Source organism: Scyliorhinus torazame, chromosome 28 (genome assembly GCF_047496885.1).
Source record: "Scyliorhinus torazame isolate Kashiwa2021f chromosome 28, sScyTor2.1, whole genome shotgun sequence".
NCBI classification, from domain to species: Eukaryota; Metazoa; Chordata; class Chondrichthyes; order Carcharhiniformes; family Scyliorhinidae; genus Scyliorhinus; species Scyliorhinus torazame.
In genome coordinates, this window is record NC_092734.1 from 36,512,148 (window position 1) to 36,536,651 (window position 24,504).

Sequence of the window (24,504 nt, forward strand, 5' to 3'; positions counted from 1 at the left end):
TTTTTTTTATTCCAGCAAATTCCATTTACATTGATAGATTGGCGCAGTATTCACTCTGGAACAAGCTAAGTTGCCTTTTGAATGAACTGATTATAGAATATCTTTATTGTCCTGCAATAGGAATCTGAGTCCAATAGGCTCCATTCATTTTGGGTTGAGTAACTTATGATTTTAAAATGAAGCAGCATTTTTTGCTCCGAGGAGGAAGATAGGCAACACTTAGGTTGGAGATGGAGAATTAAAAAGAGCAAATGCTGCAAAATCGCAGCAGGTCTGTGGAGAACGGAACAGAGCTCACATTTCCAGTCCGTACGACTTTTTCAGAGCTAAAGAAAGGGATAAATGTGATGGATGGTATATTGTTGAAGAGGGGTGGGGCGGGTTGAGCAAAACAGAAGGTCAGGGATAGGCGCGTGCCCCGGAGAGATTTGACAAAGGTAGGAACATAGAAATAGAGAAAGTGGGAGCAGGAGGAGGCCATTCGGCCCTTCGAGCCTGCTCCACCATTCATTGTGATCATCCAACTCATTAACCTGTCTCCCCCCCACCCCCACCCCCCCCCACCCCCCCCCCATATCCTTTGATCCCTTTATCCCCAAGTGCTGTATCTAACTGCTTCTTAAAAACATACACGGCCTGGGCGGCATGTGGCGCAGTGGTTAGCACTGGGACTGCAGTGCCGAGGACCCAGGTTCGAATCCCGGCCCTGGGTCACTGTCCGTGTGGAGTTTGCACATTCTCCCCATGTTCACCACTGTCCGGGTGGAGAAATTTCTCCCCATCTCAGTCTCGAGTGATTTACACAATAATCCTTCGACTATGATTTCCCATCATCGGGAACATCCTTTCTGCATCTACCCTGTCTAGTCCTGTTTGAATTTTATTGGTTTCTCTGAGAGCCCCCCTCATTCTTCTAAACTCGAGCGAATATAATCCTAACCAACTCTATCTCTCCTCATACGTCAGTCTCACCACCCCAGGAATGAGTCTGGTTAACCTTCGCTGCACTCACTCCATACAAGAACATCCTTCCTCAGATAAGGGCACCAAAACTTCACACAATACTCCAGGTGTAGTCTCATTAAGGCCCTGTAAAACTGCAGCAAGAGATCCCTGGTCCTGTAACCGAATCCTCTCACTACGCCACCCTTTGCTCAACTTTCATGCTTTCTTTCAAAGACTGGTGCACAAGGACACCCAGGTATCATTGCATAATCCCCTCTCTCAATCTATAGCCATTCAGGTTATCATCTGCCTTCCTGTTTTTGCTACCATAGTAGATAACCTCACATTTATTCACATTATACTGGCACACCCACTACTCAACTTGTCCAAATCACACTGAAGGATCTCTGCATCCTCCTCACAGCTCACCCTCCCACCCAGCTTTGTGGCATCTGCAAATTTGGAGATATTATATTTATTTCCCTCGTCTAAATCATTAATATATATTGTGAACAGATGGGGTCCTAGCAATGATCCCTGCAGTACCCCACTAGTTACAGCTTGCCACTTGAAAAAAGGCCAGTTTATTCCTACTTTTTGTTTCCTGTCTGCCAACCAGTTTTCTATCCACCTCAATACATTACTCCAAATCCCATGCACTTTACTTTAACACTTGATGAATTCCAGTCGATTTGTTAAGCTTGATTTCCCTTTCATAAATCCATGCTGATTCTGTCCGATCCAACCATGTTTTCCAAGTGCTCTACTATTAAATCTGTTAGAATGAATTCCAGCATTTTCCTCACTAATCACATTAGGCTTACTGGCCTATAATTCCCTTTTTCTCTCTCTACCTCCCTTTTTAGACAATGGCACTGTATTAGCAACCCTCCAATCCATAGGAACCGTTCCAGAGGCGATACAATCTTGGAAGATGACCACCAATGCATCCATTATTTCAAGGCCCACTTCCTTAAGTACTCAATCCTTTTGTCTTCACATACCTATCGAAGCTTTTACAGTAAAGTCTTTAGCTTCCCCACAAGCTTACTCTGATACTCTATTTTCCACATTCTAAACTACTGTAAATCCTCAGGTATGCTGTTTTTTCTGGCCAATTTGGATGCCTTTACTTGGATCTAATAACATCTCTAATTTACTTTTGTAAGCCAGGGTTTGGTCACTCTTCCCATTTTATTTTTGCGCCAGACACAAATGAACAATTGTTGCAGTTCACCCATGCGCTCCCTGAAGGTTTTATTCACTGTCATCCCTTTATGTAACGTCCCCCAATCCATCATAGAATCAGAGAATTTAGGGTGCAGAAGGAGGCCATTCGGCCCATCGAGTCTGCACCGGCCCTTACAAAGAGCACCCTACTGAAGCCCACCTATCCACCCTATCCCTGTAACCCAGTAACTCCCCACTTACCATTTTTTGGACACTCAGGGCAATTTAGCATGGCCTATCCTAGCCAACCCGGGCCTCATATCATCATAGTTTCCTTTCTTTAGGTTCAGGGTCTTCATCTCAGAATCAACTATGTCACTCTCCACCCTAATGAAGAATTCAACCATATCACTTTTGAATCCTGATATCTCCTCAGGAGCTCAACTCCAAGGGAGCACTCAGATCTCGCACTGTCCTTTTTTCAATCTCCCGACAAGCAGGGATAGGGCAGGGGAGTGGGCCCAGGTGGGTGCAGATTCAAGGGGCTGAATGGGGGTTCCATTCTATTCTAAATACATTGCCTGTTTCCACTGAAGTCTGTGAACGCGCATTATTACAAAGAGCATCTCGCAATCAGAGTAGGGTCTGAACAGCCTGTCTTGACCGTTGATGAAGCCACAGGGCAGTGGTCAGAAAGGTAAGTGTAAGGATTTGTAGGGATTGAAAGTGCTCAACGTGAAACATCAACTTTGTTTCGCTCTTCACAGTCTCGGCCTCGCCTGCTCAGTGTTTTTCACATTCTCCAATTTTGCATTCAATTTTCCAACATCTACAGCCTCTATTCTGGAACATCGGGATTAGGGGCAGAAGTCGGCAATTCAGTCCCTCGAGCCTGCTCCACCATCCAATCAGATCCTGGCTGATCTCTTCCTGGTCTCAAATCCACCTCCCCACCTGTTCCCCATATTCCTTTAACCCATTTTTAACCAAAAATATATCGATGTCTTTCTTGAAACCATTTAATAACTCAGATTCCACTGCATTATGGGGCAGCGAGTTCCCCGAATTAGCCAATCTCTGCGAGAAGCAGTTCCTCCTCATCTCAGTTCTAAATCTACAATCTCTGAACCTACATCTGTGACCTCTCATTCTAGATTTCCACAGAAGGGGGAAAACTAAAGAGCTGGTCATTGACTTCATAGAATCATAGAATCCCTACAGTGCAGAAGGAGGCCATTCGGCCCATTGAGTCCACACCGGCCCCTGGAAAGAGCATCCTACTTAAGCCAACATCTCCACCCTATCCCCAGAACCCAGCAACCCCACCTAACCTTCTTTTGACACAAAGGGGCAATTCAGCACTCCAATCCACCCAACTTGCACATCCTTAGGCTATGGGAGGAAACCAGAGCACCCGGTGGAAACCCACGCAGGCACGGGGAGAAGGCGTCATGAGAGAAACTCAAAAGTCCCGCTTTTGGATCACTTCCCCTGTAGTCAAACGGAGAGTGCTACATTTCACCATCCATTTCTTCACTGGTCTTTGTGCCTTGCTCTTCACATTTTAATTTACTGTGTTGTTTATTTTCTTGTGCAAGAGCTCCTGATGTTGCTCTCCCATTTTGTACAGAACCACAAGTGTCTGAGTCAGCTCCAGGCTGGTTTTGTTCTGTGCTGACAGGCAGGCAGGCAGGAACTGCTCCTTTGCTTTGTGGCAGCACAGTGCAAAAAACTTCTTGCCAGTCCTTCTTCTCTAACTAGGCGAGGATTATCTCAAATACGTGATTTACAGTCAACACTTTGTGACTATCCATTTTCACGTAGTTCCCAAGAGGAAGCTGGGTGTTCTTCAGGAAGCGAAGTATCGTACACACCCCTGTCAGCATCAATGGTGCCGAGGTGGAGATAGTTGACAGCTTCCTAGGGGGGCACATCACCAACAATCTGTCCTGGTCCACCCACGTCAACGCTATGACCAAGAAAGCACAACAGCGCCTATACTTCCTCAGGAAACTAAGGAAATTCGGCATGTCCACATTGACTCCTACCAACTTTTACAGATGCACCACAGAAAGCATCCTATCTGGCTGCATCACAGCCTGGTATGGCAACTGCTCTTTCCAAGACCGTAAGAAACTATAGGGGGCCGTGAACACAGCCCAGTCCATCACGCGAACCCGCTTCCCATCCATTGACTCTGTCTACACCTCCCGCTGCCTGGGGAAAGCGGGCAGCATAAGCAAAGACCCCTCCCACCCGGGTTATTCACTCTTCCAACTTCTTCCATCGGGCAGGAGATACAGAAGTCTGAGAACACGCACAAACAGACTCAAAAACAGCTTCTTCCCCGCTGTTACCAGACTCCTGAATAACTCTCATATGGACTGAAACTGATTTCTTCACACATCTCCTCCACTGAGTAGTACTACACTCTGTCTGCTTCACCCGATGTCTGTGTCTATGTATTTGCATTTTGTATTCATGTTTGCCGTATATTTTTTTCATGTCCGGAACGATCTTCCTGGACTGTATGCAGAGCAATACTTTTCCCTGTATCTCGGTACACATGACAAATTAAATCCAAATCTAAAACATTTGCGGTTGGATTCTCTGCCGGCAGGATCCATAGTTTTGTCGGCAGCGCACTGATGTCAACAGATTTCCCAACGGCATGGGGGTGCCCACAATGGGAAACCCCATTTGTCCCGGCCGCCTGGACGGAGGATCCCGCTGCCCCGGGGGCGGGCGCCGAACCGGAAAACGGGTGCGGCGGGACGGAGAATCCCACCCTTGGTCTAAGTTTACTTCATCAATCCCATTCAGTATTTTATATACCTCGATCAGATCCCCTCTCATCCCTCTAAACACCAGCGAGTATAAGTACAAACTGTTTAATCTCTCCTCATACGTCAATCCCTTCATCCCCGGACTCAATCTGGTGACCCTCCTCTGAACTGCCTCCAATGCCACCACATCCTTCCTCAAATAAGGAGACCAAAACTGGACCCGATACTCCAGATGTGGTCTCACCAACACCCTATACAATCGCAACAACACTTCTCTACTTTTATACTCCCGTCCTTTTCAATTGCATGCTTCAACTGCATATCGACTTTCTGCGATTCATGTACAAAAACACCCAGATCCCTCTGACGCAATTTGAATCTGCTTTCCATTTAGTTAATAATTGGCCTTTCTATTTTTTTGGCCAAAATGGATGACCTCACACATTGGACCAAAGTTTGGCCCAATCTCCTAGTCCTATATCCATCTGTAAAATATTTGGGTGGGATTCTCCCCTACCCGGTGGGGCGGGCGGTCCCGGCGCCGAGGAGTGGCGTGAACCACTCCAGCGTCGGGCCGCCCGGAAGGGGCGGAATCCTCCGCGCCTTCAGGGGCTAGGTCGGCGCCGGCGGGGTTGGCGCCCCGCCGACCGGTGGGGTAGGGGTTTGGCGCCACACCAACCGGCTCCAGGGCCAGATTCCCCCGCGCCCCCACGAGGACCCCGGAGGCCGCCCGCAGAGCCAGGTCCCGCCGGTAAGTACCAGGTCTAATTTACGCCGGCGGGACCGGCCTAAAACGGGCGGCCACTCGGCCCATCGCGGGCCGGAGAATCGCCGGGGGGGGAGGGGGGGGGGCGCTGCCAGCAGCCGCCGACTGGCGCGGCGCGATTCCCGCCCCTGGCAAAACCCAGGTACCGGAGAATTCGGCAGCCGGCGGGGGCGAGATTCACGCCGTCCCCCGGCCATTCTCCGGCTCGGCGGGGGGTCGGAGAATCCCGCCCTTTATCTCTTCTTCACCTATTTTAGTGTCATCCACAAACCTTGCTATGTTACACTCTGTCCCTGTTTGCAGATCATTTATATAGATTGTAAAGAGTTGAGGTGCGAGGACTGACCTCTGCGGCACCCCGCTAGTTACCGTTCGCCAGCCAGAGGTGGACCCAATGCTTTCTGTCAGTCAACCAATCCTCAATTCAATCTAGCACTCTACCCCCAATCCCCTGCGATCTCACCTTCAGGGTCAGTCTTTCTTGGATATTTGTGTTTCCACAAGGATGTGCATGCGAGTGAGTCACACATTATTGGGTTGTAAAATGTCTCCTTGGTGTGTGAGCCACATCATTGTTCTTCTATCGTTTTCCTGTCTCGCCCATCCTTGGTCGGTGAGCAAGTAGGCATTTCATTTGTGCAATGATGAATTGATGCTGAGTGACGGGGTGGGAGGGCGGGGGGAGGGGGTGCAGCTGGGACTGGAGGCTTTGCTATTGGGCAAGGTGGTTTTGTGTTTGTGGCATCGTGGGCTGGGATCTTTGCTGGCGGCTGACACATGGGTGCTCAGGTGGAACCACGTTCATGGCGTCACGGGAGTGTCCCTTGAAGAAAGGTTTATATTTCATCACACGGCTTCAGTGTTGTCATTTTGTGGGTGGAGCTGAGCTGTAGCTGTGAGGCTTGCTTTACTTTCGCTTTCAGTTTTGACTGCTGTGGACTACAGACAGAGAAATGGAATGTTTTGGCCTGTCCCTCTCTAATTTCATTTTAAATATCTGTTCCAGTAATTGATTATCGATACTTGCTTTTGTAACTTAAAAGATATAGTTTGCTTTCTGGAAGGGTTTAAACCTGCTGGTGAGACGGGGTCAGAATCTCGGGGAAAGCCAGTCTTATTCAAGTGAGAATGCAGAGTGCTGGGCCACGCCCTTGAAAAGGGGTTTTGGTTTGTGGGATTTTGTTTTTGAATTGGAACAGTTAAGGGGGAATTCATTAAGTGTTATACATTGATTACTGCAGCTGTGGGGTCTCTTTATATTTGTAATTGATAAAAATTCTTGCTGTGTGTTTACCTATATATGTTAACTGAGTTCTTAGAATAAAGTTTATTTTGATTAAAGTGTCTGGGAAGACTGATGAATCACACCTGAGGGGAAGGCTCTTGTACTCATCCTAGTCAAATTAGCCAAATTCAACATAAAGGTTGGAGGTCAGGTGGACTTCATAACATACTTTGGAGTTTCTGAGCCCTGGCCCATAACAATGGGGGCACCCCAAGCAGCAATGTGCGCTAATGGATGGTGCATTGCCCGGGTCACCTTCTCCCGCCTCCTGCCTCCTACCCCGTCCTCCTCAGAATCATCCATAAACTCTCTGCGCCCTTAAGCTTCTTCCTCTGACAGCTCCGAACGTCGCTACTGAGCGAATGTTACGCAGATTAGCAGCTCAGCACACCATTGGCTGGTGCTTACCGAGGGGCAACTCCAGATTCATCCAAGTGCCAGATTTACCCTGACAATTACGCTTATTGAAAGACTCCTCTGGTATACACATAACAGCCATTGTTCTGCTTCAGCGCCTCACTTGCCAGGTTTCTGAACGATCTAACCCATTTTAATTGAGTACGCCTCATCTCCTGCCTTGTCTCCGAGCAGCCAATCAGTAACACGGCTTCAAACCCCGAAGTGATCAGGGGACTGGGCCCCGGAACTGCAAGAGGGTCCCGGCTGCTTCCCACATAAAGATCCTGTCGTGGTTGTACATCAGCTGCACATTGGGGGAGTTTTACATTGAAAAAGAATCCCGAGTGACTGTCGCCACGTGCACAGCCGGCTCCCTCCCACTTTGGGAAGCCAGGATTAGCCCCACAACCCAAGTGCCCTCTTATTCTGGTTGGCGTCATCAGCAGCAAAGTTCAAATCGTATTCAGCCTAGACCAGGAAGCGATTGTTCACCTGCCTCGTGGGACCCTGCAAATCCCCAGCAAAACCCCAAGGAGGATCTGGGGGCAAAAAAACATTTGCAGGCAATGGTGACTGTGGCAGCCACTGATAAAGCCTGGCTTTCCCGTGAGTGGGCAGCTGGTCTGGTCCCAGAAGTCTGCTAGTGTCTTGACGCAACACCTTGAGCCTCCCGAGATACTGGCACGTCGAGAGAAGTTTAGCCTCTGTTTCGAGACCAGTTATAGCTTCCTGCAAGCTGTACTTGTCTGTTGACCACCCCACACACTCAGCTGGTACGAGAGTGGCGCACTGGAGCTGGAATATCGCCACCCAGCTCACTCCACCCGTCACAGTGAGGGAGGGGTCTCGGACGAAGGTAAGTGTGCAGTTGCACAGATGCTTGTGCAGCGGAAAGTGCAAACGTTGTGAGGCCTTCTCATCTGGAATGGGAATGTCACAGCCAGAATCCCCATTGAAGCTCCAATGCAGATGACACCATGCTGTAGGCCCCCATTACCTCACCAGCCCGCCAAGCATGCACACCGGTAATGTGATGAGTGAATTTACTGATATTTTGTCTTTCTCCCACAGCCACAGCAGCCGGCGTCCCTGAGGAGCCCCCATTAAGTTCCGAGGAAGACACATTTGCACCAGCGCCAAAATCCTGACACCAGCGCAGATACACATCAGTGGGCATCAGGTTGCAGGCTCAGCGGGTACTGCAACATGGTGAGGGCACATCACATTCGCATCAGGAGCTGGCAGAGGTGGAGACATCCCAGAGCACCGTCTGTGGGTGGGAGGACTGCTGCAGACCTCTCCAAAGGAGTACCATAGCTACCCAAATAAATCCAAAAAGTCCAGAACTACTCTTACCAAGTCTATTCTGCCCATTCAACATAGTTAAATCCCTTCAGGTAAGTAATCCCTTATAAAACAAATATTGATTTTTTTTATACATCAAATGACCACTTGCAGCTGCCAATCAAACTGTGAATTTATAGTCCACCCGCTAAGATAATGATAGGAGGTTATTTAAACAGTCAGGCAGAAATAATTCTATAACAATGGTACTCAGCCTTATATCAACAAATGCCTAGTGAAACAACAGAGACCATTTTTTTCACTGCATATTGTTTTTAATGAGCAGGGGATTTCATTGAGTTGACAATTCCTCAAAATAATCCACTTTTTTTTAACGCACATTCGTGAATGCTCTTAACACTCCGAAAGGGGTACCTGACCCCTCCCAAAAGGATAGCTGATCTCTCCAAAGAACTCGGGTCGGTTGAGACCCTGTCCTCAAACGTCTAAAGCCCTCGAGTCATGTTTCAGAAACCTGAGTGTTGGAAATGGTTTCTGTTTGAAAGCAGCTGAACTTCTAAATGTGTCCCTGCCCCCATGATCTGCAGATGTGTGAGATACAGCCTGCCCCCTTTCCCCCCAATGGGGGTGGGGCTCCTGGATTCCGGCACCATCCGGCTTTACGGAAATATGAGTCTTGTTTTCCAAGGATCTTTGATCTTCCTATTAAAATGTACCACCCCACATGCATGCATGTGGAAGTTAATTCCCAATGATATTTCTATTCTGCAAGTTTATGAATAATTTCTATATTTTGGTAGCATATCTGGTTATTATCCTGTGCTATTTGCCGTGTGCAAATTGGCTGCTACTTTTCCAACATTGCAACAATGGCCACAGTTGAAAAGTGTTTAATTTACTGGAAAAAGCAATGGGATACCCTGATGTTGTGAACATTGGTATAAAATGCAAGTTTTCGTTCTTCAAAGCATTCTAAATAAATGTGCAACGAATAATCTTCTCGTTAATGCCCTCACTCTCACCCGCCCCACACCCAGGTGGTTGGAATTTTGATTCAACGCTGTAATTCACCCAAAGTGCCAGTGTTAAAACTGCAACATGCAAGTGAAAATGACCCGAGTCCTAATCAATGTCCCCCGTGATTTGTGATTTTGATGCATTTCATTAACTCTGTGCTTGTGCTTTTGGACAAAACTTTATTTTTCAGATTTCCCACATGTTGCTGCCCATACCCGGTGGCACAGCGGTTAACACTGCTGCCTCGCAGCGCCAGGGATCCATTCTCAATTCTGGCCTCGGGAGACTGTGTGGAGTCTGCACGTTCTCCCCGTGTCTGCGTGGGTTTCCTCCGGGTGCTCCGGTTTCCTCCCCCAGAAAAAAGATGTGCAGGTTAGGTGGATTGGCCGTGCGAAATTGCTCCTTAGTGTCCAAAGGTTAGCTGGGGTTATGGGGATGGGGCGGGGGAGTGGGCCTAGATAGGGTGCTCTATCGGAGGTTGGTTCAGACTGGATGGACCGAATGGCCATCTTCTGCACTGTAGGGGTTCTATGATTCTATGCAACCACCCAAGCTAAGATTGCCAATTAATAAGGTACCAATTAATGGTGAGATCAGGTGGAATTTCTGTGCTGTTGGGCAATGCCCGCTCCGATGGATAGTCCCAAACACTGATTATGTAGGATCCTCACCGTCAGCAGACAAGGAACATTTGGGTGTGTTATGTAGTGGCACTTCAGGCAATTCAAGACACTTCAAGCTTCATTAGGAACAAAATGTATTTATTAATAAAGAGAAACTCGATACAGGAGGTTTACAGAACCAGCTGCCTTTCGAGCAGTAGGCTCCAAGCTGTTCCAGTCCTTTATGCTTACTACATAGCTTCCTGATATATTCTGCCCAAGAGAGGACTCCACCCTCGGAGGTGATCACTCAGTCCCAGTCCCCATCGGTCCCTCAAGCCAGGTGACCCTCGACTGCTGTGCTGTCTTAAAGAGACACTCCAGAGCTTTGGAAAGGGAGAAGTCCACTCAGAGAGCAGACAAGAACAATGATCTCTTTCTGTGTTGTAAGTTCCTGGCATCCTGACTCTGGTTCAAGACCAGGTCACAAGGATAACAGGACAGAGTGCTAACCCAATCTGCCAATCAGGACGGCATTTTTTGCATTCATTCAAAGATTCACTCAAAGTCCAAAGATGCGTAGGTTAGGTGGATTGGCCATGCTAAATTATCCCTTAGTGTCCAAAAGGTTAGGTAGGGTTACAGGGTTAGGGCAGGGGAGTTGTACGATATAATAATAATAATAATAATCTTTATTGGCACAGGTAGGCTTCCATTAACACTGAAATGAAGTTACCGTGAAAAGCCCCTCGTCGCCACATTCCAGCACCTTTTCGGGTACACTCAGGGAGAATTCAGAATGTCCAATTCACCTAATTTCGGACTTGTGGGAGGAAACTGGAGCACCCGGAGGAAACCCACGCAGACACGGGCAGAACGTTCAGACTCCGCACAGACAGTGACCCAAGCCGGAATTGAACCTGGGGCCCTGGAGCTGTGAAGCCGTGCTGCCCTATGTAGGGCGGTGGGTGCAGACTCGATGGACCAAATGGCCGCCTTCCGCACTGTAGGGTGTTCTATTCTATGATTCAAGGGCCAATGGCAGCATTGGCAAGACCGGCATTTATTGCCTATCCCTAGTCGTCTATTTCATGCAACTGAGTGACTTACTAGGCACTTCAGAGAGCGGTTCTCGTGGTAGACACCCAGATTGCTGCAGGGCGAGAGTCACCAGTTTAGTTTCCCACCGAAAGAATGTGCAGGGGTACGGGGAAAAGGAGGGGGAATTGCACTAGCCTTAACCATTCTGTGTTTAGCACACTCGTGTTCCTTCCTTGCAACGATCCAATAACTTTGGGCTGACGTTTATGGATACCAGTTTCCCATTGCAGTTTTAAAAAGAAGCTTCATTCTAATTCTCCAACTATCGCGATGGAATTTGCATACACATTTTCTGTACTCCCCGTTTCTGGACTCTGAGTGCATGGTTTTGGAAAGCTGCCACAATAACATGACCATTGTGCATGGTCGGGTTGTGCATCCCTAACAAAGTGCTCGTGAGACTCTCTCTGTAAAATGGCTTTGCGGAAGGCAGTCCCTATCGATACAGAGTTCTGATTTTGAGACTCTCTTTAAAGGACGTCCTGATGTCGAGACTTCCCAGTTTGAGAGGAAGCCTGGGAGGCGTACTGCCCCTTTAAGAAAGGGCAAAAAAAAAAGAGAAGGGGATTTTTTATTTTGCAATTATTTTTGGAGGCTTGGACTGTGTATCATCATTAACTGACTAAATAGTGTTGGTCACAGACTCAGGTTATGGTAAACGGTACAATTAGTGCCGTGTGGAGTGAACTGTATTCAATTTGAAATCCTTCTCTCTTAATACATCTCCTCTGATCACAGGTACTGCTGTGCTCTGGACTTACATTCAATTAAATGAATCAGGTTAATTTGAAGTTAAAGTGAACATGTTAATCATAGCAGTGTAACTCTTTGAAATGTGCCAAATTATTGCATTAGGTTTATGCAAAATATTAGCTGCAATTTAAAATGCGTACATTCCAAATTCAAATGCCTATCTGTAAAGGCTTGCTATTAAAGCAGGACTCTCTTGTGACTAGCGCTCCGCACAAATTCTTTCTTTTCAACTGTTATCCATTGAGAAATGAGCAAGTATATTTTGGGTAATTATCAGCACAGAGTTGTGATTTTTTTTGTTATCCTTGGTGCAATAATCCTTGTGTTAAGGAATAGTTTTTTTGTAAAGGGAACACGTGTCTCCTGAGGTATATTTCCCTGTGTTTGTTCCTGTTCTCGGTTTGAGATTCCTCGAACAATGCCTTACACTGACCGAGGGGCCGGAACCTTGCTGGCTGCACGTTGCGCTCGTGGGGCTTCCCAAAGTGTTCGCTGACAGCTGACGAGATTCTTCGAGGCAGCGGGCCACAGCTCGCCCCCCCTGCGGCTCCAAGTAACTTCATTTTATCATTGACCGCCGGGCTGGCCGTCCATAGCTCACGCATGGCCTCGTCTAGCTCAAGCCTAGCCCTACACGGCAGACAAAATTAAAGGGTGTAAATTTCGTATTTATCTCTCAATCGACATCGTGAGAAACAAAGGGTTGGATTCTCCGATTTTGTGACAACGTCCCCACGCGGTCGTGAAAACTGTGGTCTTTTACTCCAGGAAAACTGGCGTCAAAAGGCCACAGATTCACCGCCTTGCTGGGGGCTAGCAGGCAGCTGTGGTGGAGCTCGCAGCTCTCGCTGCCGATATGGAGCCCAGCACCTCCGGGTCAGACGCCGCGCGTGCGCACAGGTGCAGCCTCCAGCGGCCGCACCGTGCTCCATGGCGGACTCAGCCCACGGACCTGGATCGTGGAAGGAGTGCCCCGCATCGGCCGCTCGCTCTGCCCAGACCGCACACATTGCCCCCAGTCCCGAATGAAGCCCCCCCCCCCCCCCCCACCCTGTCTGCCGATCGGCCCTCCCCGACTGAATGCGCAGCCGGCACATGAGGATGCCGGACGGTGTGAGCACACGTAAGCCACGCCATCGGGAATTTGGCCGGTCGGCAGCGGAGCATTGCGGAGCAATGGCCTGAGGCAGTGGATACTCAGCGCGGCGTACTCCTCGAGTATGCAGAATTTCAGGGGGCGGAGAATTGAAAAACCAGCGCGCTCCGATTTTGCCGCCAAAACCGATTCTCCGCCCTGTTGCCGAACGCAATTTTGGCGTCGGGGAGTGGAGAATGCAACCCAGAGTATATGGAATTTTCCAGCTGTTCGCATTCTCATTTCCTGCGGCAACGCACCCCCACCTCCAACGGCATAGATTACATAACACAGAAAAAGGCCATTCGGCCCATCGAGTCTGCACCGGCTCTTGGAAAGAGCACCCTACCCAAGGTCAACAGCTCCACCCTATCCCCATAACCCAGTAACCCCACCCAACACTAAGGGCAATTTTGGACACTAAGGGCAATTTATCATGGCCAATCCACCTAACCCGCACATCTTTGGACTGTGGGAGGAAACCGGAGCACCCGGAGGAATCCCACGCAGACACGGGGAGAACGTGCAGACTCCGCACAGACAGCGACCCAGCAGGGAATCGAACCTGGGACCCTGGAGCTGTGAAGCAATTGTGCTAACCACTGTGCTACTGTGCTGCCCATGTATCCCAGCATGGGATTGCTTCAGAGGAAAATCCCATTGGCAAGCGGCGGGAAGAGAGAATCCCGCTCCCAGTGAACGGCTCTGCCGAGGGACAGGCGGCTGAGGAGCCGGAGCATCCAGCCCATTGTCTGGTCTTATCAAATTGTTGTTTGTGGGGTCTTGCTGTTCAAAATTTGCGATCACATTTCCTGCATTAAAAAAGTGACCACATTTGAAAAGTGCTTCATTGGCTGTACAGAGAGGCTGTATTAATATTTTCCTCTCCTTACTTTAAAGGTATTTTCGGGGCAATGGAAGGATCTGCACTTTTTTGCTTCCCATTAAACAATGAAACAAAACTGTTGAACATTGGCGAAAGCAACATTGTGATTTATTCAACGCAAAGGGGTTGTTCCTTTGTCTGCAAATATATTGCAGGCGCAGTGAATGAAACATTTGCACTTTGAAGTTTGACACTGCTTCATGATTCACAAAAACAGTCGGAATTCTTGAATGCCTGTTCTATTACTCCATTCTGGAGAGAGGTTTTGAGCAACAGATCTGAATTTTAAACATCTTGTCAGCAGTAAATGTTGCTGCAGAAATATTTGGCAAAGGTGAACGATTCAAATCAGTTTAATCTTTTATTTTTGACATGTTTATGACGAGGTAAATACCACTGGATAATTGTTGAGGACCCTTGTGGAAATTCGCGGCAGGATGAAAAATGCAATTGGCGGGATTCTTCGTTCCTGAGACGAGGGCCGGGATTCTCCGCGATCGTGGCAATGGCCCGACACCGGCGTCGAAGGTGGCGCGAGCCACTCCGGCGTCGGGCCGACCGGAAGTTCCGGAATTCTCGACGCCGGAAGGGGATAGCAGCGGCGTCACGCCAAGCGCGGTGGCGCGACCCGGAACGGCGTAATTGACGCCACGCGGCATCGCTCTTCAAAAGATGCCCACCGGCGGAGAGACCTCCAGCAACGTTGGAAGATGGGCCCCCCCCCCCCGCCGCGCAGCGCCGAGGTTCCAGGAACGGGACATCGAGCCGCTCTTGGACGCAGTGGAGCAGAGGAGGGAGTCCCTGTTCCCCCGGGCACGGCCGCAACATCGCACCAAACACTAGCCGGCGCCTGTGGACTGACGTGGCAGAGGCCGCCAGCGCCGTGGCCGTAACAGACAGGCCGGGCAGCCAGTGCAACAAGAAGGTCAATGACCGAGTCAGGGCAGCCAGGGTGAGTACCCCCCACTGTGCCCATTGCACCAACCCCCCACACATGTGGCACGCCGCCCTGCCCCAGAATGCGCGGAACAGCCCTAGCTGAGACCCACATGGCTGCACCCAATCAGGCAGGCTGCATTGGCAGGGTGGGGTGTGAACCTCTGCCAACTTACACACAACCGCTGGTCTGCAAGTATGTCCGCCTACCCTGTTGACCCTTGTCTCTGTCTCCCCTCTCCCTCCCCCACCCCCCCCCTCCAGGAGAAGCGTGCCCATAACAACCGGGAGCGTGATAGGACCGGAGTGGGCCCACCTGAATTGCGCCCCCTCACCGTTCATGACGAGAGGGCCCTGGACCGTGCAGGCGGTCCCGAGGACCGAGAGGTCACGGATGCAGAGATCGGGGGCGCACCACCAAGTGAGACCCCCACTGCCTGCCCCCCTCCACCCACTCCTCTGATCCCCCCTCCCCCCAGTCCCCCCCTTCCCCCATCCCCCCCTTCCCCTTTGCCCCCCATTCCCCACTCCCACCCTACTTACCCCATCCCGTTGACGCCGGGGCAGGATTCGTGGACTTCCACCACAGCAAAACTGCCGCCGCTCCTGGACTGATTCAGCGACTGTGGAGGGGCTAGAACCGGCGCCACGCGAAACACAATCGATTCCAATGGGAAACCATGCCGGATTCACGGGGTCCGTGAACGACACTCGGGAGGCTGACAAGCTGCAGCCGCACATACACATTACACTCCCCGCACACACTCATCCCAGCCGCACACACACATTACACTCCCCGCACACACTCATCCCAGCCGCGCACACACATTACACTCCCCACACACACTCATCCCAGCCACACACACATATTACACTCCCCACACACACTCACCCCAGCCGCACACACATTACACTCCCCATACACACCCATCCCAGCCGCACACACACATTACACTCCCCGCACACACTCATCCCAGCCGCACACACACATTACACTCCCCACACACACTCATCCCAGCCGCACACACACATTACACTCCCCACACACACTCGTCCCAGCCGCACACACACATTACACTCCCCACACACACTCATCCCAGCCGCACACACACATTACACTCCCCACACACACTCATCCCAGCTGCACACACACATTACACTCCCCGCACACACTCACCCCAGCCGCACACACATTACACTCCCCATACACACCCATCCCAGCCGCACACACACATTACACTCCCCGCACACACTCATCCCAGCCGCACACACACATTACACTCCCCACACACACTCATCCCAGCCGCACACACACATTACACTCCCCACACACACTCGTCCCAGCCGCACACACACATTACACTCCCCACACACACTCATCCCAGCCGCACACACACATTACACTCCCCACACACACTCATCCCAGCTGCACACACACATTACACTCCCCGCACACACTCACCCCAGCCGCACACACACATTACACTCCCCACACACACCCATCCCAGCCGCACACACACATTACACTCCCCACACACACACTCATCCCAGCCGCACACACACATTACACTCCCCACACACACTCATCCCAGCCACACACATACATTACACTCCCCACACACACTCATCCCAGCCGCACACACACATTACACTCCCCACACACACTCGTCCCAGCCGCACACACACATTACACTCCCCACACACACTGATCCCAGCCAACAAGATGGCACTGGTTGCGCTGGGGCGCGTCCACCCTGCTGATGATTCGGCTGGGGCCGGAGGGCACCTTTGGAGTGCCCTGGGGGGGGGGGGGCCCATACGATCTCACTGGGCAGTCAGCGGTGTGCGCAGCTGCACGACTGCCTTGCCGGCCACGGCAATGGTGTTCCGTGTCCATCCACCCCGACCCCACAGCCCACCTCCTGGCCAACCCCCGCTACTCCCCCCGGCCCTGGCAGAAGCCCCCGACCAACGGCATGACTGTCAGCCAACTGTGGCGATGGTGGACATTTTCCGTGCGCCCTGTCTCTCCCTACGCAGCCATGGCGCCTGTTTCACCATTTTTAAAAGCACAAGTGAGCCGCGCCGCCGGTTGTTTCTGCTGCTGGAGACAGAGCATCGCGGAGGGCCCGGAGAATACACTCCCCAGTGGGAGTGTGGGTGTGGGTGTACCTACGCTCCAGGGACTGCAGCTCCGGTTTCCTCCCACAGTCCAAAGATGTGCAGGTTAGGTGGATTGGCCATGATAAATTGCCCTTCGTGTCCAAAATTGCCCTTAGTGTTGGGTGGGGTTACTGGGTTATGGGGATAGGGTGGGGGTGTTGACTTTGGGTAGGGTGCTCTTTCCAAGAGCCGGTGCAGACTCGATGGGCCGAATGGCCTCCACTGGACTCAGTCCAGTGCCGCCACAGTCGGTGAGGGCCGATCCGTGGGCAGGGGGGACATTATTCGGAGCTGGGGGCACTGTGGGGTGGGGGGGGGTGTCTGGGGCGTGTGAGCCGGCCGAAAGGGGGGACCATATCGCGGGCCGGGCCCACGAGCGGCCACCGCCATGTTGCGCGCCGTGGCCGCTACCGTGTGCATGCGCGGCCATGGACCCAGCAAGTCTCTCGAGCCGGGTGCTCTACACTGACATCCTATTGGCCCCCTGGCAAAATGGGGAATAGGCGGCCGTTTTGCTCCATTTCGCCTCGCGTAAAACACCACCGTTCCCACGCCAGCGTGGGGGACATAGCCCCAGAATCAGAGAACCCAGCCCCAGATACCTTGGGCCCACATCTTTTGAAGGATCCTTTGCTGCCACTCTGACAGCGGGTTCCTGTTAGGCCCAAGATGCCGAGGCGGCCGAGATGGAGAGGTGGTGGCACGGTGGTTAGCACTGCTGCCTCACAGCGCCAGGGACCCGGGTTCGATTCCGGCTTCGGGTGACTGTGCGCAGTCTGCACGTTCTCCCCGTGTGTGCGTGGGTTTCCTCCGGGTGCTCCGGTTTCCCCCCACAGTCCAAAGATGTGCAGGTTAGGTGGATTGGCCATGATAAATTGCCCTTAGTGTCCAATGAGATGTGTAGGTTAGGTGGGGTTACTGGGATAGGGCGGGTGAGGAGTGCTGTCTCGGAGGGTGGGTGCAGACTCGGTGGGCCGAATGGCCTCCTTCTACATCGGAACTCTATGGGTCTACATTGCTGCAGAAGGAGGCTGTGAATGGAGGAGAGCCAACATTTTGAAGAGCAGAGTGGACGGACGAGGGACAGAAGCTGGGGGAAATAAGGGAGGAGATTGTCCGAGATAAAAAGGAGGGCAGGAGACTCAAGAGAAACTGGTGGAGCAAATTGCGGAAATGGGATAGTTAGTGGTTGCTGGAGCAGAGTTGTCAGTGAGAGTGGGTCCTCTGTGTTTCAGCACATTTCTCCTGTCGCGTAACCAGTTCGAGCCATGATCTCCACAGCTGTTCGCGAAAAGAAAGAACGTATCATTTTATACCATCTGTCACCTCAAAACACCCCAAAGTTCTTTGCGGCCAATGAATTGTTTCCTTCAGTAAAGAGTTTTGTTCTGTGGCCGTACCTTTAATGGCACCTCTCGATCGCCGTCAACACCAGAGAAAATAGCCATCGAACATTGTGGAGAACTCCTTCGCACGGTACCTGGTGCTTTGGGGTAATATTTGCAGGACCTTTGAACTACTTTAGCTGCGTTAGTGGCACCTGAACAGAATGAGATTCAGCCTTTCACGCATTTGTGTTTTCCCTTTTTTACTGGCATCTTACAACCTTTTTGAAATATCCTCTTCGTTCCGCCTTGCAAGCCACTAGGTAAATCTGAATTACTAATTGTCTTCTGTGAATCTATTCAGGCATGGATATTTGACACCTGCAACCTCCTATTTATAGCCTTGGCAGATAATTGACAGTCTTACCTACATATATATAACACTGGTGGATAATTCAGTCATTCCCATTGCTTACCTTAACACTTTCGATCCAATCAGACACCTTCAGCCGCAGATTCTTCTGTCTGTCTGGGTCCAGGAGGGCCAACCACCTGCCCTGTTCAGGTACCTCAACACTGCATCAGCTCCTGGATGTTCGAAGTCCATTCTCCATTCCTCCCCAGAGCTGTCCTAAATAATCTACCGGGCCTCTCTCGTGATGCAAGCTTGCCCTCTGCTTATTCCATGGGTTTTCAGCTTGCTCAATCCACTGGGGAAATGACAGGGGGTGGGCCAAAGGCAGGGAGATGGGGCAAGGCCACAGATTGGCCATGATCTCATTGAGCGGCGGGAGAGGCTCGAGGGGCTGAATGGCCCACGCCTGTTCCCCTGTTCCTTTGAATTGATGCAGGTGGCCCGATTTATACAGTTATAGGTCCCGTTGAATGAGAGAAATGTGACTGAACCGTTTGTTGGCGATGCGTTCTGGCTGGAACCTCAACTGTGCATTGACTGCGTTACCCCTGCACTCAGAGCTCAATGCGTTGAAGTCTTCAGCTCAGAAAGGAGTCAAATGTAATTCTTCTGAAGAATATTAGCTTTATCATGCTCTCACATAAGCAAAAACAACCGGGTGCATCCAAACAGTTTTCCTCACTTGAGTGCCAGTGGCCATTCGGTAGACAATTTAAAAGCAAATTCATTTACCGGATGTGGGCATTGCTCGCAGGCTTGTGCCATCCCTAGTTGCCCGAGAGAAGGTGGGAGTGAGCTGCTTTATCATAGAATTTACAGTGCAGAAGGAGGCCATTCAGCCCATCGAGTCTGCATCGGCTCTTGGAAAGAGCACCCCACTTAAGATCACTCCTCCACCTAACCCGTAACCCCACCTAACCTAAGGGCAATTTATCGTGGGTAATCCACCTAACCCTAACATCTTTGGACTGTGGGAGGAAACCGGAGCACCCGGAGGAAACCCACGCAGACACGGGGAGAACATGCAGACTCCGCACAGGCAGAGACCCAAGCCGGGAATCGAACCTGGGACCCTGGAGCTGTGAAGCAACTGTGCTAACCACTGTGCTACCGTGCAGCCCAACAAAGATTTAGAACATTTAGAAAAAGATTTCTTGAACCGCTGCAGTCCCTGGAGTGTAGGTACACCCACACTGCTGTCAGTTACATTCACGCCACACAAGTGCCAGGCAATGACCAACTCCTGCAAGAGAGGATCTAACCACTGCCCCTTGACATTCAATGGCGTTACCTTCGCTGAATCCCCCACAATTAGCATGCAAATGTCTTCAATGTCCTTGGAAATCTGTTACAGAAAAATCAATGGGTAGCGAGCTCCAAAAAGTCATAGATTACAGATTTAGGGTGATGGGTAAAGGGGACGTGAGGAAAAACGTTTTAATCCAGATGTGGTGGGCACCTGGAATTCACTGCCCCAATTGGTGGTTGAGGCCGGAACGCTCAGCTGATTAAAATGGAATCTGGGTCGGCACCTGAAGTGCCGGAACCTACAAGGTTGTGATTGGACGCTGGAAAGTGGGGTTAAAATGAGCAACTCGTCTCTTTCTATTTGGCCGGCGCATACATGATGGGCTGAATGGCCTCTTTCTGGAACTTTCCGACGGTTCTCATTCAAGTCCACCATTCTCCGATCAGAGGCGGCAAGTGAACACAGTAAATAATTTTGTTCCAAAGGTACAGAGAGGCCGGTCACTTGCGTCGATCAGCGGGAAGCCATGGCCCGTCGATACCAATCGAAAAAAAAGCGCCCGCTTACCTGCGCTCAAAAATCCCAACGGCCTATCCGACTCGGGCAGCAGCCTTGGGCCTGCACCAGGGCAGAATGCGAAGATGTTTTACTTTCGAATATGGCAACTCAGAATTTAGTCATGAAGAAGAGAAATCAAAACTTCATGGCTGATGAGTTGGATCCAGGGTGTGTATTCACCTTAATAGATAATGCAATTTTTAAAACTTAAAATCCTAGGTTCTGATTGTAAAAGTTAAGAAAGGGGATAATGGTTATTCTGCCGACTCAGTTTTTGATGTGTCAAATGCATTGTTGATAATACACAATGATGTCTCTTTGCTAACTCTCTGAGGGTGTCGCAAATGCTGTTACCTTCGAGAAGGTTCTGACATAAATGGACAAACTTGTCGTGTTGGGTGTTGTGATGTACAAACGACCCAACACGGCTGGAGATGGTGTAACTCAATTTTATTAACTACTCAACTGTAACAGCACACTGCTAACTTGGGTACGTGCATTACCAGCTAATCTGTGAAGCCTGTCCTATCACTATCTGAGTGAGGCACTCAGCACATGGTGAATGTCTGAGTGGCAGGCTCTGAGCTCGGTGCTCTGAGCTGGCTGCTGCTGGAGTGAGCGGGAACTGTAGTGTCCCCTGTTTTTATAGTGCGTTTGCTCTCACTGGTGATTGGCTGCGATGTTATGTGTGTGCTGGTTGGTCCTACTGCATGTCCATCAGTGTGTGTGTGATTGCACCATGATATGCTGATGTGGATATCATGACAAAACTAAGGTTATGCTATGAATGAGCCCATCCAGTTTAAATAAGATTGTCCTCCTTGCTAACTTTCTGTGGTATCATGAAATGCTGTTACCTTGGAGAAGGTTCTGACCTGGTTATAAATGGACAAAGTCGCCCCCCCCCCGGCCCCCCCCCCCCCCCCCCCCACCCCCCACACACCCTCCCCCTCCGGCACAAGCTTTCAGCTGTCTCTGCGATGAACATCTCCATTTCTTTCTGCCAGCAAAACAGGGCCAATGTGTTTCATCAACAAAGTGATGGGGTTGGATTACGAGGAGAGGTTGAGTAGACTGGGACTGTACTCGTTGGAATTTAGAAGGATGAGGGGGGATCTTATGGAAACATATAAGATTATGAAGGGAATAGATAGGATAGATGCGGGCAGGTTGTTTCCACTGGCGGGTGAAAGCAGAACTAGGGGGCATAGCCTCAAAATAAGGGGAAGTAGATTTAGGACTGAGTTTAGGAGGAACTTCTTCACCCAAAGGGTTGTGAATCTATGGAATTCCTTGCCCAGTGAAGCAGTAGAGGCTCCTTCATTAAATGTTTTTAAGATAAAGATAGATAGTTTTTTGAAGAATAAAGGGATTAAGGGTTATGGTGTTTGGGCCGGAAAGTGGAGCTGAGTCCACAAAAGATCAGCCATGATCTCATTGAATGGCGGAGCAGGCTCGAGGGGCCAGATGGCCTACTCCTGCTCCTAGTTCTTATGGTCTTATGTTTATCAGACTCCTTCCCATTTAGAGATAGCAAGTCTACTTTAAGGCAGCATTGACCCACATAGGTGTAGAGACCTTCAACAGCCAGTGCAAAGAGCTTCAGAAGACAGAATGGGAGCAAAATATCATCAAACCACAGTCTGGCAACAGTACTGAAGACTTTGTCCCAGCCAAGCTCTTCCAGTACAGTTGCAACACTGGCATTTTCCCGGCAATGAGGAAAGCTTCCCGGGTATCCCCGTCCAGGAGAAATCCAACCCAGCCAATTACTGCCCCATCAGTTCAGTCTCGATCATCAACAAAGTGATGGAAGGGGTCATCAACAGTGCTATCGAGTGGCACTGACTCAGCAATATACTCCTCACTGGTGCTCAGTTTGGGTTCCGCCAGGGTCACTCAGCTCCTGACCTCATTACAACCTTGGTCCAAACATGGAGAAAAGAGTTGAACTTGAAAAGTGAGCAGAGAGTGACTGTCCTTGATATCAAAGTAGCATTTCACCGAGTGTGGTATCAAGGGGCCCTAGCAAATCTGAAGTCACTGAGAATCAAGAGGGGGAGACGGGTGGGGGGGGGGGGGGGGAGGGGGGGGGGATTCTTTCCAATGGTTGGAGTCGCACCTGGCTCAAAGGAAGATGGTTTTGGTGTTTGGAGGTCAATCATCTCAGCTCCAGGACATCACTGCAGGAGTTCCTCAGGGTAGTGTCCTAGGCCCAACCACCTTCAGCTCTTCATCAATGACCTTCCTTCCATCATCAGGTCAGAAGTGGGGATGTTTGCGGATGACTGCGCAATGTTCAGCACCATTCACAGCTCCTCAGATAATGAAGGAGTCCACGTCCATATGCAGCAAGACCTGGACAATATTCAGGCTCGGGCTGATAAGTGGCAAGTAACATTCACGCCACACAAATGCCAGGCAATGATCTTCTCCAACAAGAGCGAATCTAACCATCTCCCCTGACATTCAATTGCATTACCATCACGGAAACCCCATTCTCGACATCCTGGGGGTTACCACTGACCAGAAACTTAGCTGGACCAGCCATTTTAGTACTGTGGCTATAAAAGCAGGTCACAGGCTGGGAATTCTGTGCTGACTAACACCTTGTGCCTCCCCAAAGTCTGTCCACTAGCTACAAGGCATAAAACACGGGCTGGCATCTCCGTCAACGGGATCCTCCGCTTCGCCAGCAATGCACTCACGCCCGCGGATTTCCTGACGGCTTGGGTGTGTCCACAATGGGAAACCACATTGGCTGGCTGGCGGGAGGGAGGATCTCACTGCTGGCGGGGTGCGGCACACCAGAAAATGGACGAGACAGGACGGAGAATCCTGCTCCAGGAGTGTGATGGAACACTGTCCACTTGCCTGGCTCAGTGCTACTCCAACAACACTCAGGAAGCTTGATATCGTCCAGGACAAAGCAACCCCGCTTGATAGGCACTCCATCCGCCACCTTCAACATCCACTCCCTCCACCACCGACGCACCGTAGCAGCCGTGTGTGCCATCTACAAGATGCACTGCAGGAACTCACCAAGGGTCATTTGACAGCACCTTCCAAACCTGTGAACTCTACCGCCTAGTAGAACAAGAGCAGCAGATACCTGGGAACACCTCCACCTGGAGGTTCCCCTCCAAGTCACTCACCACCCTGACTGGGAAATATATCGGCTGTTCCTTCACTGTCGCTGGGTCAAACTCCTGGAACTCCCTCCCTAACACCCAGTGGCTGTACCGACACCACATAAAATGCGACGGTTCAAGAAGACAGCTCACCACCATCTTCTCAAGGGCAATTACAGATGGACAATGAGCTACTGATACCCACATCCCATAATAGAATTTTAAAAATCGTCAGATGTAAAACACTGCCATCATTTCCCAATGTGCATTAGAACATAGAACATAGAACATAGAACATAGAACATAGAACGATACAGCGCAGTACAGGCCCTTCGGCCCACGATGTTGCACCGAAACAAAAGCCATCTAACCTACATATGCCATTATCATCCATATGTTTATCCAATAAACTTTTAAATGCCCTCAATGTTGGCGAGTTCACTACTGTAGCAGGTAGGGCATTCCACGGCCTCACTACTCTTTGCGTAAAGAACCTACCTCTGACCTCTGTCCTATATCTATTACCCCTCAGTTTAAAGCTACGTCCCCTCGTGCCAGCCATATCCATCCGCGGGAG